This window comes from Mangifera indica, chromosome 4 (genome assembly GCF_011075055.1).
Source record: "Mangifera indica cultivar Alphonso chromosome 4, CATAS_Mindica_2.1, whole genome shotgun sequence".
NCBI lineage: Eukaryota > Viridiplantae > Streptophyta > Magnoliopsida > Sapindales > Anacardiaceae > Mangifera > Mangifera indica.
Genome location: NC_058140.1, coordinates 8,999,197 through 9,012,583, shown reverse-complemented (window position 1 = coordinate 9,012,583; position 13,387 = coordinate 8,999,197). Strand labels below are relative to the sequence as shown.

The 13,387-nt window shown below is 33.0% G+C and overlaps 1 pseudogene; it reads left to right on the top strand.

The window, feature by feature from the left end:
- The first annotated feature begins 3,693 nt into the window (after positions 1–3,693).
- On the top strand, positions 3,694–13,027 carry LOC123214253 (annotated as a pseudogene).
- Positions 13,028–13,387: the final 360 nt, after the last annotated feature.

Below are 13,387 nucleotides of genomic sequence, written 5' to 3'. Positions count from 1 at the left end.
CGGTGACATAATCACACTGTCACACTCCTATTAGCTTAGTAACAAGTACACATAACTTAGTAACGAATCCACGTTGCACTAAGCTTGGTAGAACACACACTCCACACACAACTTGGTGGTAAAAATCAGATGGTACATCATTGATATTTTTGACTCAAAATCACTTCGATCAGGGCTCATGTCCTCGTCCACATAGTCTAGCACCCCTACAATGGTTTCTATCATAACCTATTTTCATTAGGGTCTTATAATTTATTTTCCTCACATTCATCCCTCACAGAAGTAAAAGAGTCATTACCATAATCGTATCTACATGTCTCTATCTCATATAACCTCATTCTCATTTTTCCCTAATTGTACAAGGGTGGTATTCCTCTCACATAGGGGTATTCTCTCTCCTAGTACACAAACTTGAATTAGCCACACACAAGAACTATTTTTCCCAATTCCACACCACCATGTGTACTTGTAGCACTGTTTTTCCAAAATTACGAATTTACTTACAACTGTATTTCAAATCATCCAAACACAAATCAAAGTCTCTGAATCTGACTAAAACATATGTAGACACATCAAACAATATTATTCAACCAACAACTCATAAAATAATAAATTACATAGTCTCACCTAACACCATAATCATAGATGATAAGAATTCTAACTTCTAGCCATACTTAAATTTTGATCTTTTACTTAACGTATCTTTATTGACAAATTAGATCACTAGCCATTCATAAATCATTATGTTCATAGTTTTCATCAACATCTTGTTATCCAAATTCATCAATTCCAATAATAATCATGAATATATACAAACTTATACTAAGAATACCAATCGATGATAAATACACACACATACACACAATACTAATAACACCAAAATATCCATATGAATCCAAAATCATTAGAATTCGAACAAAATGTCCAGAATTTGTGAGAGAAGAGAGACATTGAACTTAGCTCTCTTTCAATGGTGCAAAAGTCTTTACAGGGTAAGAACTTTCCCTAACAAACCTCTAATGGTTTTCCTTGGTTGAAATCCTTCCTTGGCTCTCTCACGACTCTCTCACTTTTTCTAGAAAATTTGATGAGAATGTGAACCAAAAAACATATGAATTCATTTTATTTTCACTGTAATTAGCAATACACAAGTGTGTACTTTTCATACATAGTCATGTATACTATTATGCAAAAATGGTAGTTTTCGAAATCATTGCAAAATTGCTCCTTATCCAATATTCAAACGTGCTGGCTATGTAAGGGTGTGCATACCTTCTAAATTTAAGCAAATTTCACAAATCACAAGGGAAAAAACCATTTTGCCCTTGTCAATACATACACGAGTGTAAGGCTTACTTACACGACCGTGCATCTCAATTTCTACAAATACTTAATCAATTAATCACAAATGGGCACAAGAAAGGTCAAAACACTAAAATACCTTTGGACATAGTTGTGGATATTGCACCACGCATGTAAGACATATGACTGTTCATGATTGTTAGTTATTGGATCAATCTTGGCTCTGGAGAAAAAGGAACACGATTTAAAGTGGATAAACTACTTTGAATGATCATGCATGAAGGGTGTATGTCTATTCATGGCAATTATCATTAAAAACTTATGTAAAGAATCACATTTTCAGCAGAAGGCTTTTTCACACAACTTTCATAATACACAAATTTAATCAATGAGAGAAAGAACTTAAGAGATTGGAATTGGAGTATTGCCTACTATTGGAAGGTAGATTATTGAAGAATCCTTAGCCATATAAAGAGTTAAGCAAGGTTGTCAAACGAAAGATAAGTATGTAGGTTTAACATCCAACTGTCGATCATGTGTTCTAACAAATAAAAATAGATGTAGAGTGATAAAAAAATCTCTCAAACCACCATTCTTATATTATTATTAGGACAAATCATCTTTCTTCTTAAAAAAAAATATAATTAAAATTTTAATTTACAAACACACACACACACACACACACACACAAATATATATGTAATTTTAATATTTATTTTATAAAATATTTTAATCTTCTAGTTACTCTACAATATGATAGCCATTTTATGACTTGTTTTTTGGAATTTTAGTTGTATTATAAATAATGTTAATATTTTTATTGGCAAATAAATAAATGTTGTTGTACTTTATGTCATTGTAAATTTTAACAACAATTATTTGCAACGACAGTATGAGTATAAAATAATTAATACTAAAAGTTAAATAATATAAAGACAATTATTTATGATATTTAAAATTAACATGAAAATAATTTTTTTTCTTGGAATATAACTTATACTGTCATTTGCGATTGCCACTAAAACCTCAAAAAAATCATATTTTTATTAAATAATATTGTTTATAATGACAATTGCAAATAACACAAAAGCTCCAAATAAATTAATCAATAAATTATTATGGTATTTTCAATAATAACTTTTTATTTTATTTTAATTGTTGATGATACCTACATATATATATATATATATATATATATATATATATATATATATATATATATATATTAATCATTTTTTATATTTTCATTGAAAATAAAAAAAATTTACAAAATCAGAAATATACATGAGTTTAGGTTCTTTCAAAACATATATTTAATTAATTAATTAGAATTTATATACAAACGTACATGAATGGAAAAAAAAAAAAAACTTGTAACTTTTAATCATAATAAACTCAATGAAAAGGTTGAAGAAATGCAACTCTAAATGATCAATCAATTCAAATTATATAACCTTAAAAAAATGTCAATAGATGATAGAAGAAAATAATTGAAACAAATCAATTTATATTGTAACCCAAAAAAAAAAAAAAATTTCAATTTTAAACAATATCAAATATATCAAAATGCATAAAAATCATCAGAATATTGAGTTCTAGATTTACCCTAGATTAAATAAAAGAAGAAGGAAAAAAATAGAAAAAAGAAAAAAGAAAGACTAACAAGATTAAACGAAAAATCAATAAAAATAAAAATAAAAGTTATAAGACAAATTACCAGTAATATATACAAACAAACTGTTTGATTTAATGTACAAAAGAAAATCACTACCAAAGATTCTACAAAACCATGACAATATTAACCAAAGAGAAAAAAAAATAAAAAATAATATATGGGCTTAGCAAAACTGGTGAACAAGACATAGAACAATTAGAGTTTTATCAACATTGAAGTTGGGTGTTTAAGCTTTTATCCTGCATAGTGAGTTGGAGAAGAACATATAATTTGCAAATTAAAGAAGTCACTTTATGGTTTGAAGTAGTCTCATATATTATAGTACAAGAGGTTTGACTCTTTAATGTTAACTATTAGTTTTATCGGTTGTGAGTATGACTATTATGTGTACTTTAAAATTCTAAATGATTGCTATTGCATTTATTTTCTTATTTACATTGGCGATATATTGATTATTGCTAGAAATATAAATTATGTTTGTCACGTTAAGATTTTGGTGTTATAAAAAAATTATTGATTAACTAATTCTCATTGTCCTAATTGTAATTTATTTTATTCAAAGCTCTAAATTCTATGCACAAGATGGTGCAGATAAATCTCATCACGCATAATAATTTGTAATTCAAAAGAAAACATGCATTTGATTTAAATGGCAGAGACTCATTCTTCTTTGAAATAGTTAGCATGCATATTATGAACCTTTCATCCTTCATTAAATGCAGAAGACATTTTGTAATCGCCGGCGACTATGGCATCCACACTCAACAACTGTGGAAACATGTTATTTCATTATTTTTGTCATTCTCACCATGGCTGCTACCTTAGCCCAAAGACAAAGCGCAAGAGTGGGATTTTACACGAGTACATGTCCTCAAGCTGAGTCAATTGTGAGGTCGAAGGTCGAAGCTCATGTTTGATCAAATCCAACAATTGCACCTGGATTGTTGATAATGCACTTCCATGATTGCTTTGTTGAAGGTTGTGATGCTTCCATTCTTATTGATGGACCTAATACTGAAAGAACTGCCCCACCAAATAGCCCATTGAGAGGATACGAAGTTATTGATGATGCCAAGGCACAACTTGAGGCTGTATGTCCTGATGCTGTCTCTTGTGCTGATATTCTTACATTAGCTGCCCGAGATTCTGTGGTTCTCGTAACTTAATTACCATGTAACTTTTTGTTTGTGGTTGTGGATTTCCTTCTTTTGTTTGAACGAAAACTCACTAAGCTCTTACTATTTAATGCAGACAAATGGACCAAGTTGGCAAGTACCTACTGGCCACAAAGATGGGCGGGTCTCATTTGCTTCTAATACTGCTAATTTGCCAGGTGCCACAAACTCCATTGAAGTGCAAAAAGCAAAGTTTTCAGCTTTTGGTCTGAATACCCAATACCTTGTTACCCTTGTTGGTAAGAATTTATGTTCATTCATAAATTATTTAAAGGTAACTTAAGTGAGAAAACAATTGAATCGGAACGAAAACTAGAGAGAAGCTTCAAACCCTAACTAGAATACCTCAAGTTTTTCATTTAAGAAAAGAATAAGTCTTTACAACACTGTCAACTTAAATAACCATAGTTGATCTCCAACTTCCTCAAATCTTGCTTGTCGTTCACTCACTATGTATAAATTGAAGTGGAAGAAGTTTGAACGGAAGAACTGAAGGAGAAGTGAAGCAAAAACAACATTCCAGAAGTCAACCCCTCGACTTTTGTTATCAAAATATGGCCAATAGTTAACAAAACGCAACGTTTTCATTTACCCTTTAATATCCTCCCTCAAGGCTAGCACTTTGGTACAGTGTGCTTGGCTTGCTCACAACAAGTATCAAAACACAAACTAAACTACAAACTACCACTTATTGCATCTACATGTACAAATCACCAATACTTTACCTCAATAATGCCGTCATTGCAACCATTCATAACAAAAAGGAAAAAACAACACTCAAACAATTCCTCCCTCAATTTTGAACTCTCTAAAGAGTCAACATAGTCATTTTAGAGGCTTCCTCTCTCAGATACCATATTGGTAATATTCATTTAACATGTAAGATTTCCACACCCAATCATATAATAAAGCATAAATAGAAAAGAAGAAATAAGATAAGAAATTGAGAAGGAAGATGGCAAACACCTCAACGCTTGATTGGCCACCAATCTTCTCCTTCCTTAATATTCTCAATACCACCACCTCCTTCTATCAGTAACTACTTTTGACAACTCCAATTAGTACACTATTCTTCAATCATGTGAAAACTTAATAAATCCTCCCTGAGCTAAATAATCTCATACTGATGTTACATAACACATCATGGTTTGGAAAGTTTGTGTTTCCACCTTTTCCACTCCAAGCTACTTGTTCCTTAACATAGTGTACATCTATTTTTATATGTTTTGTTCTGCTGTGAAAAATAGTATTGTAAGCTTAATGCCCTGCACTTGTATTATTACACCACACTATAGGTGTATTGAACCAAGAAACTTTAATCTCTTACAGAGGACTTTTTAACCATGCTATTTCAATAGCCACCTAACTTACTAATTTGTTCTCTGCCTCTATGGAAGTGAGAGCCACTACCTTCTACTTTTTTAAGCCCTATTGAATCATATTGGAGTTAAAGAACATAGCATACTTACTTTTAGACCTCTTGTCACCTATGTTACTTGCCTAATTTGCATCTGCATAAGCTTTTAATGTAAAAACAAAAATAGGTTTAATAAGTAGCCCATAATTAGAGGTTCTTTTGATGTATCTTAACACCCTCTTACATGTTTGCCATTACATTAGAGTAGGATCCTTCATATACTAGCTCAGCTTGTTAACCACAAATGAAAGCTTAGGCCTTGTAATAGTAAAATATTATAAGGCTCTAATGTTACTTTTATACAATGTGGGATTACAAAAGGGTTTACTATCCCCTGTGCACTGTTTGAACCAGCTATCAACATCTAACATCTAAGTTTTGACTAATAACTCAATGGCACACTTGGCTTGACATAAGTGTAACCCATGCTCAGTCTTATGAGCTTCAATGCCTAAAAAGAAATTTAACTCCTCCAAATCCTTTAATGAAAACTAACTATTAAGGTCCCTAATTAGTGGTTGAATATAAGCAAACTTTAATCTTGTCAATAGGATGTGATCCACATATATAAGCACAAACACAATCACATGTTTAGTACTTAACTTAAAAAGGCTCGAATCAGATATAGTGTTCACAAAACCTCTGCCAAGTAGAGCTTGTTTCAACTTATCATATCAGGCCTTGAGAGCCTGTTTTAGGCCATATACAACCTTTTTCAACCTGTATACATACTGTGGTTTGCTATTGTCTACAAAGCTTTGAGCTTGGCTCATATAAATCTCCTCTTACAACTCTCTATTAAGGAAAACATTATTGATATCTATTTGATGCATTGTCTATTTATAAGTCATAACTAGTATGAGAATCACCCGAATGGTCATTGCCTTCGCCATTGGACTGAAAGTATCCAAATAATCAATGCCAACAATTTGTTAGAACCTTTTGGCCACTAGTCTAGCTTTAATTTCTACACACCGTTATCTACATTTAACTTTGTCTTATAAACCCACTTATGCCTTACTAAATGTTGCTTTGATTTATGACCAAAACTTCATATTCTGCCTACATGGCTTCAAACCAACTAGGATAACTAAGGGCCTTAGAGACTGAAGTAAGCTCTTTTATGACAAAATCAAAAACAAAGGAAAATGTCCTATAGGGTGGTAGATGACCTATCTTGGCCCTTGTTAACATAGGATGCACTGAAATATGCCTAGATATAGTAGTTGTGTAAGTTGGACTAGCAAGAACAATAACCTCTGACTAAAAAGTGGCATGTTTATGTGAGGATGGTATGGGTAGTGATAAAGTTGGACTTGTGTGTGAAAATGTATGAGATGGTATGGCTTGAATAAAAGGCTATGAAAGGATAGGCAAATTTGATTATGGAAGAATAGGAACATGTGTAGATATAGATTCATAGGTGAAAGTATGTGAGATATTAATAGAAGGAAGGTTGCTTAGTGAATGAAACTAGTTATTGAGAATTATGAGTACTTGTAGTGATTGAGTTAGCAATAACTGAAAAATCAAGGCTATTAACAGTACTGCTTAAGTCATTTTGTAAGAAAAAATTAAAAAGAGACACTAGCAAAACCTTTGTTTGTTTTAAAAGGGAAATTTGTTTCATTGAATTTGATAGATGCAAAAATGAAAATCTTTCTAGATTTACTAAGACATTTATAACCCTTGTGATGTAAACTATGACCTAAAAACACATACTTTTGGGTAGGGAAATCAAACTTATGCTTATTATAGGGCATAAGAAAAGGGAAACAAACATACCCAAAAACCTTTAGAAAAGAATAATATGAATTTTTATTAAATAGGATTTGATAAGGATTGGCATTGATCAGAATAGGAGTAGGCATCTTGTTAATTAGACAAACAAAAGTTTGGAAATAGTCCCACTAGTAAGACAAAGGTAAACTAGCTTGGGATATTAACACTAGGCCTAACGTAACTATATGTCTATGTTTATATTTAGCCCTCTCATTTTGTTGATGAGTATGAGGACAAGAAACTCTAAAATGGATGTCATTCTCCTGAAAATAAAGTACAAGAGCTCTTAACTCTACCCCTCCAAGTCAATCTAAATGGTTTTAAGTCTTTTCTCAACCTGATTCTCATCAAGTTTATGAAAATATTTAAAAACCTGACCTACTTCACTCTTACTTCTTAAGGGAAACAGTCAAGTACACTTGGAATGATCTTCAAGAAAATGCAAGTAGTATTTAAACCTTTCCTTTGATATCATAAGAGTAGGGCCCCATAAATCACTATGAATTAACTTTAAAACTCTATAGGCTCTTGCATTAGAATTAGAAAAATGACTCTGTTTGTGCTTGCTAAAATGGTAGTCTTTACAAAAAAGAGAATTAGAGAAATTAGCTTTGATATGCATGGCATTCAAGACAAATTGCATGACTCTTTCATAAGGGTGACCCTGTCTTTTATGCCAAAGACAAACATTAGTTTTATCAACATGCATAGCCAAGTTTATACAATGTGGAAGCTTATTCAAAATAGTAGAGTAATTATTTGAAAATCCGCAAACCCTACTTGACAGAAAATTGATAGCTTTGGGAACAATAAAAACAGGTTGAAGCTGATATAACCCTTCCTTAAGAATCCTTTGCAACAATACTACCTTAGTGTCCTTATCCTTGACAAGACAACAATCACTTATAAACTCAACAATTACAATATTATCATGGGTAAATTTAGAAATACTAAGCAAGTTTTTAGTGATTCTAGGCACACATAAGATATCTTTCAAATATAGGTATTTATTGGCTAAAAAGGTAGTTAAAAGGGTAAAACCTTTATGAGATATCCTTTAGCACTCATCACTTCTAACTTGAAGTTGTTGATTTTTTGTGTAGTCTTCCTTGACAACAAGCAACTCTATTTGGGAAGTCACATGATCAGAGGTCATGAATCCATATACTAGCTCATGTGTTCAATAGTGTTTAGATTTGCAACAAGAGCTTGTAAACTAGGTTTGACAATTGACCATTGTACACTAGAGTGGGGATTCACTATATTAGGGTAGGTGCCTTAGAGCCAATTGAATTTAACATTTGTTGATGTAATTTTATATTAATAATTAATAAAAGGATTAATTGTTATTCAATTCATATGTTGACTATTTATATGACTATACAAATAATGTCTTTAGAATGGTAAAACTGTGATAAAGAGATCAAACAACTAATCATGAGAACCCTATGTACATATTAAGTGGTCATTCTAGAAACGTTTATAATTTAGACATTACCATGAATGAGGGCACATGTGATGATGATTAGATTATCATAGTATTAAATGACTCCACCAAAGAGACAACAATTCTCATATATCAAAGTTGTTATAAATAACTTGATGCAATATATAGGTGCATATTGTAGAGTGTTCATTGGATTGACTCGACAAGAAAATATCCATATAAATGGTTGTTCTAGTGTCTATGGAATAAATTCTCTGAACACCACAAGTGCATGTGATCATTTGATTTGAGGTCGCCAAACTATCTTATGTAAGAATCAATATGGTTTGACGCTATCTACTATGTCATTGTAATTGAGGTAACTATAAATATAGTAATCGACCATATCGTGAGATACATGAAAACTATGGTTGATCAATAAAAGATTTGTCACTCATGAGCACAAGAGAAAATATCTCATATGAGAATACTGAATGGTATCCATGACAGCTTGAATCTGTGCCCATAGTGAGATGAGGTTGTAGTCTAATTCATGTTAATCATTGATATATATCGGTTCATATCAAGGAAACTAATGAGATAAATACTTTTCTATGTCTCAATTTTTAGAGATATTGATTGATAAAAGGATTAAATTGTAAGTAACTGTGATGTTGTAAAAACTGAAGAGATGTTCTTCGACATTCTATCATCCAAGTGGCTATGATACTTTGCTAGACCTAACTTGGTTTATGTCTGAATTCAATCTAAATCTAGAGACTAGTGGTTTAATAGAGAACTTATAGGTTACATGCATATAAGGGTTGATTTGCACCCAAAGATGAGATTATTTGGTGGTAATCTTGGTATTTAGGGAGAGAGAGAGAAATTATTGAAAAACCCATTTGGGCTAAAGAACCTAATTGACTGTGTTTTGACCAAGGTAAACTTGGTGTGCATGGTGTTGACTAGCACCATAGAAAATAAAAAGCATGTCATGGTTGGACAAAAGATTGTCCTTTTTGTCCAACCATGCAAGACTTAAAGATATGTTCAACAACCTATTTGTGTTACCACCCTTGCATATGTGTGTTGAAAGTGTCGGGCTTGGTTGAAATTCTTGCCATACATGGACACCTGCACATATATAAAACATGCTTTAAATAAAACAATGACATAAAATTAAAAAGATAGAAAACCCTAGTCGCAAGTTTTTCGTTTTTTCTCTCATTTTCTCATGAACACATTGGTCCAAAGAAAGAGCATTAGTATCCTCTTTACTTGGATTGCCTCTCTTGTGTTTGTACTCTGTGTGGATACTAAGATGCTGCCTTTTGAGGGTTGTATAACGTTCAATCTCAGGTTACATGAAAATTTGGAAGAGTCATCAATGTAGGTATAAATTCTAAAATACCCTATGAGTATTTTATATGTTCAAAAATATATGTTTAACAGGTATCTTGGTTAGAGTTTTTAAGATTGTTTGATTTGAAAAATTTTTAACTTCTGTTGTGTTACCGATTATCGACACTCTAAAAATCCTAAACACTAACTAAGTAGTGGGTTAAGCAATAAAGGATGAAGATTGGGAAGGAGAGTGAAATGAAGGGCTAAAGTGATTCTGTGAAGTAGGAAAAAACTGAGAAAATTGTGTGTGTGATTGGTATAGCTATATGATGCTTGACTGAATTGAAGGGCTATAACAAGGTATTGATTATAACCTTGTGACTATCCAGTGTAGGATTAAGGGTGACCTATATAGGTAATGTCAAACTTATGGTAGCATTGCAACACCACATGCCCTGGCTTACTATGAAATTGATAGATATAAACTTGTTGCTAAACTGACCTTTACCTCTTCCTAGACCAGGATATCCTTTCATAGGCCCACCAGGTCTCACACCCCAGAGCCCCACCAAAAGTTACAACATTACTACCATCTCTATTTAAAAATTGACCACTCACACCCCTTTTCATAAAGGAAGAGCCTGCATTGGTACCTTCATTAAAGCTTTTAGCATGCTGATTTACCAAGTTAGCAAAACGAAGACTAAAATCATAAGGAATTTTACTGAGTTTGTTTTCATAATTTTGCAGAATCAGTTTAAGTTCTTGTAAACTCAATTTCTCCACTAATCCATCCATCTTTGCCATTATATGCATGACAATTGGTTCAAATTCTAGACGTAGGCCTTTTATTATGTAATTCACCAGCTCTTCTTCTACAATACTTTGCCCACTAGACACTAAGGCATCAAAGATATCTTTCTTTCTCCTAATGTACTCATGAACACTGAGGCTCCTTTTTTTCAATGTTTGCAGTGTAGTCCTAAGACTCAGCAACCTAGCTTTAGATTTTGTAACAAAGTAATGTTTAACAGTAAGCCAAACCTTATGAGCTATTCTATAACTAGCCACATGGGAAAACATTGACTCTGAAATAAAAGCCATTAACTGGCTTAGCAAAATTTTGTCAAACCTCTTCCATATAGAGTATTTTTCATTTCGTTTCCTTATTTCACTTAATACATCCAAAGATTTTTCCATAATGAAGAATGAAGGGCAAGAAACTAGACTTATGAGGTGTTCTTCTAGGTCATGAGCACCCACCGAGTGAAGAACATGTACTCTCCAATGTTTGTAGTTATTTTTTGAGAGTTTCAGGCTGATTGGTTAAAGACTGGAGATTGGATAACTTGTACTCCATGACATTTGAAACTCATAACCACCATGAGTTAGATGTCCACCATAACATCGTGAATAAGAGCCAAGATCTTTCTCCTAATCACCATAAGTCGTTAAAACAGGAGTAAAAAATGGATTAGTCATCTGACGTGAGCCAAAGAGCTCTGATACCATGAGAAAACAACTGAATCGAAACAAAAACTAAAGAAAAGCTTCAAACCCTAATTGGAATACCTCAAGTTTTTCATTCAAGAAAAGAATAAGTCTTTACAACAATATTTATACAAGCAAAGATCAACTAACTAACTGTAATAATTGTCATTGATCTCTAACTTCCTCAAATTGTGCCTACCGTTCGATCACTGTACATAAAGTGAAGTGGAAGAAGTCTGAATCGAAGAACTGAAAGAAAAGTGAAGCAAGTATTGCCTTCCAGAAGTCAAGCCCTCGACTTTTGTTATCAAAATATCGCCAATAGTTAAATGGTGTGTTTTGTCTTACGTTTTCATTTTACCCTTTAACATTAATTAATCCAATTCATGCAAATAATTAACGTATTAGTTATACTTTTTTCTTGCTAATAATTAATAGGAGGGCACACCATAGGTAGTTCAGGTGGCCTACTCTTCCGTTATAGACTCTACAATTTCACTACAATTGGAAATGGTGCTTGTGATACCCTTAGGCGAATCCCACATCGACAAAGCACGGGAGAGATGCTGGTTCTATTTATATATCCCACATTGGTTAGTGGTGGGAGAATTTGATTGGTTAAATAGCCTATGAGCCCCTTAACTGTTAAGACGCGTTTTGGGTTGCAAAGCCCAAAAGCAAACCCATGATAGACTGTGTGTCCAAAGTGGACAATATCTTGACAGTGGGCCGGGTTATTAGACCAAAGTTGTTACAAATGGTATTAGAGCAGCTCTGCGTGTCCTCTTGAGCGATGGTGGGGTAAACCTCAGCGAAGATGCTGAGTCTTGTAAGGGGGGTGTATGTGATACCCTTAGGTGAATCCCACATCGATAAAGCACGGGAGAGATGTTGGGTCTGTTTATGTATCCACATTGGTTAGTGGTGGGAGAATTTGATTGGTTAAATAGCCTGTGAGCTCCTTAACTGTTAAGACGCGTTTTGGGTTGCAAAGCCCAGAAGCAAACCCATGATGGACTGTATGTCCAAAGTGGACAATATCTTAACAGTGGGTCGGGTTATTAGACCAGGGTTGTTACAATGCTGATCCCTCAAGTAATCCAACATTTATCCCTCAACTTCGAGCTCTCTGTCCAGAAAATGGTGATGCCTCTACACGCGTTGCATTAGACACTGGCAGTCCTGCCAGATTGGATACATCTTTCTTTGGAAATTTGAGGAATGGTAGAGGTGTACCAGAGTCTGATCAAAAGTTATGGACTGATGCTTCAACTAGAAATCATGTTCAATGCTTCTCACAAGGATCAAGATCCAATGTGGAGTTTGGAAGATCCATGGTGAAGATGAGCAACATTGGTATCAAGGCAAGCAATAACGGGGAAATTCGCAGAGTATGCTCTGCAATAAACTAATCATCAATACACTTGATCAAATGCATATATATTTTAAAATTTGTCAATGTACTTCAATTTTGAATTCATTATTACCGGAGGCTAAAAAGTTAATATCACTCTGCAAGCTTTACACTAGTATTTATTGAGGTAGAACTGTTCCTTCTTTCAAGATTTAACTTAGTGATAAGTGTGTTTATGAAATGGTGTACTAAGTTTCACCGTGACAAGTGATTTTAGCTTCTTACATCTTCCACATAAAATTTCTGAAGTTGACTGACTTTCAGTATGTCCATAAAGAATTTTTCGTAGTTCTTATATATTCAAATTTTTTAAAGCGGCCAAATCTGTTGACTTCATCGACTGAAATTAAGGATTTGT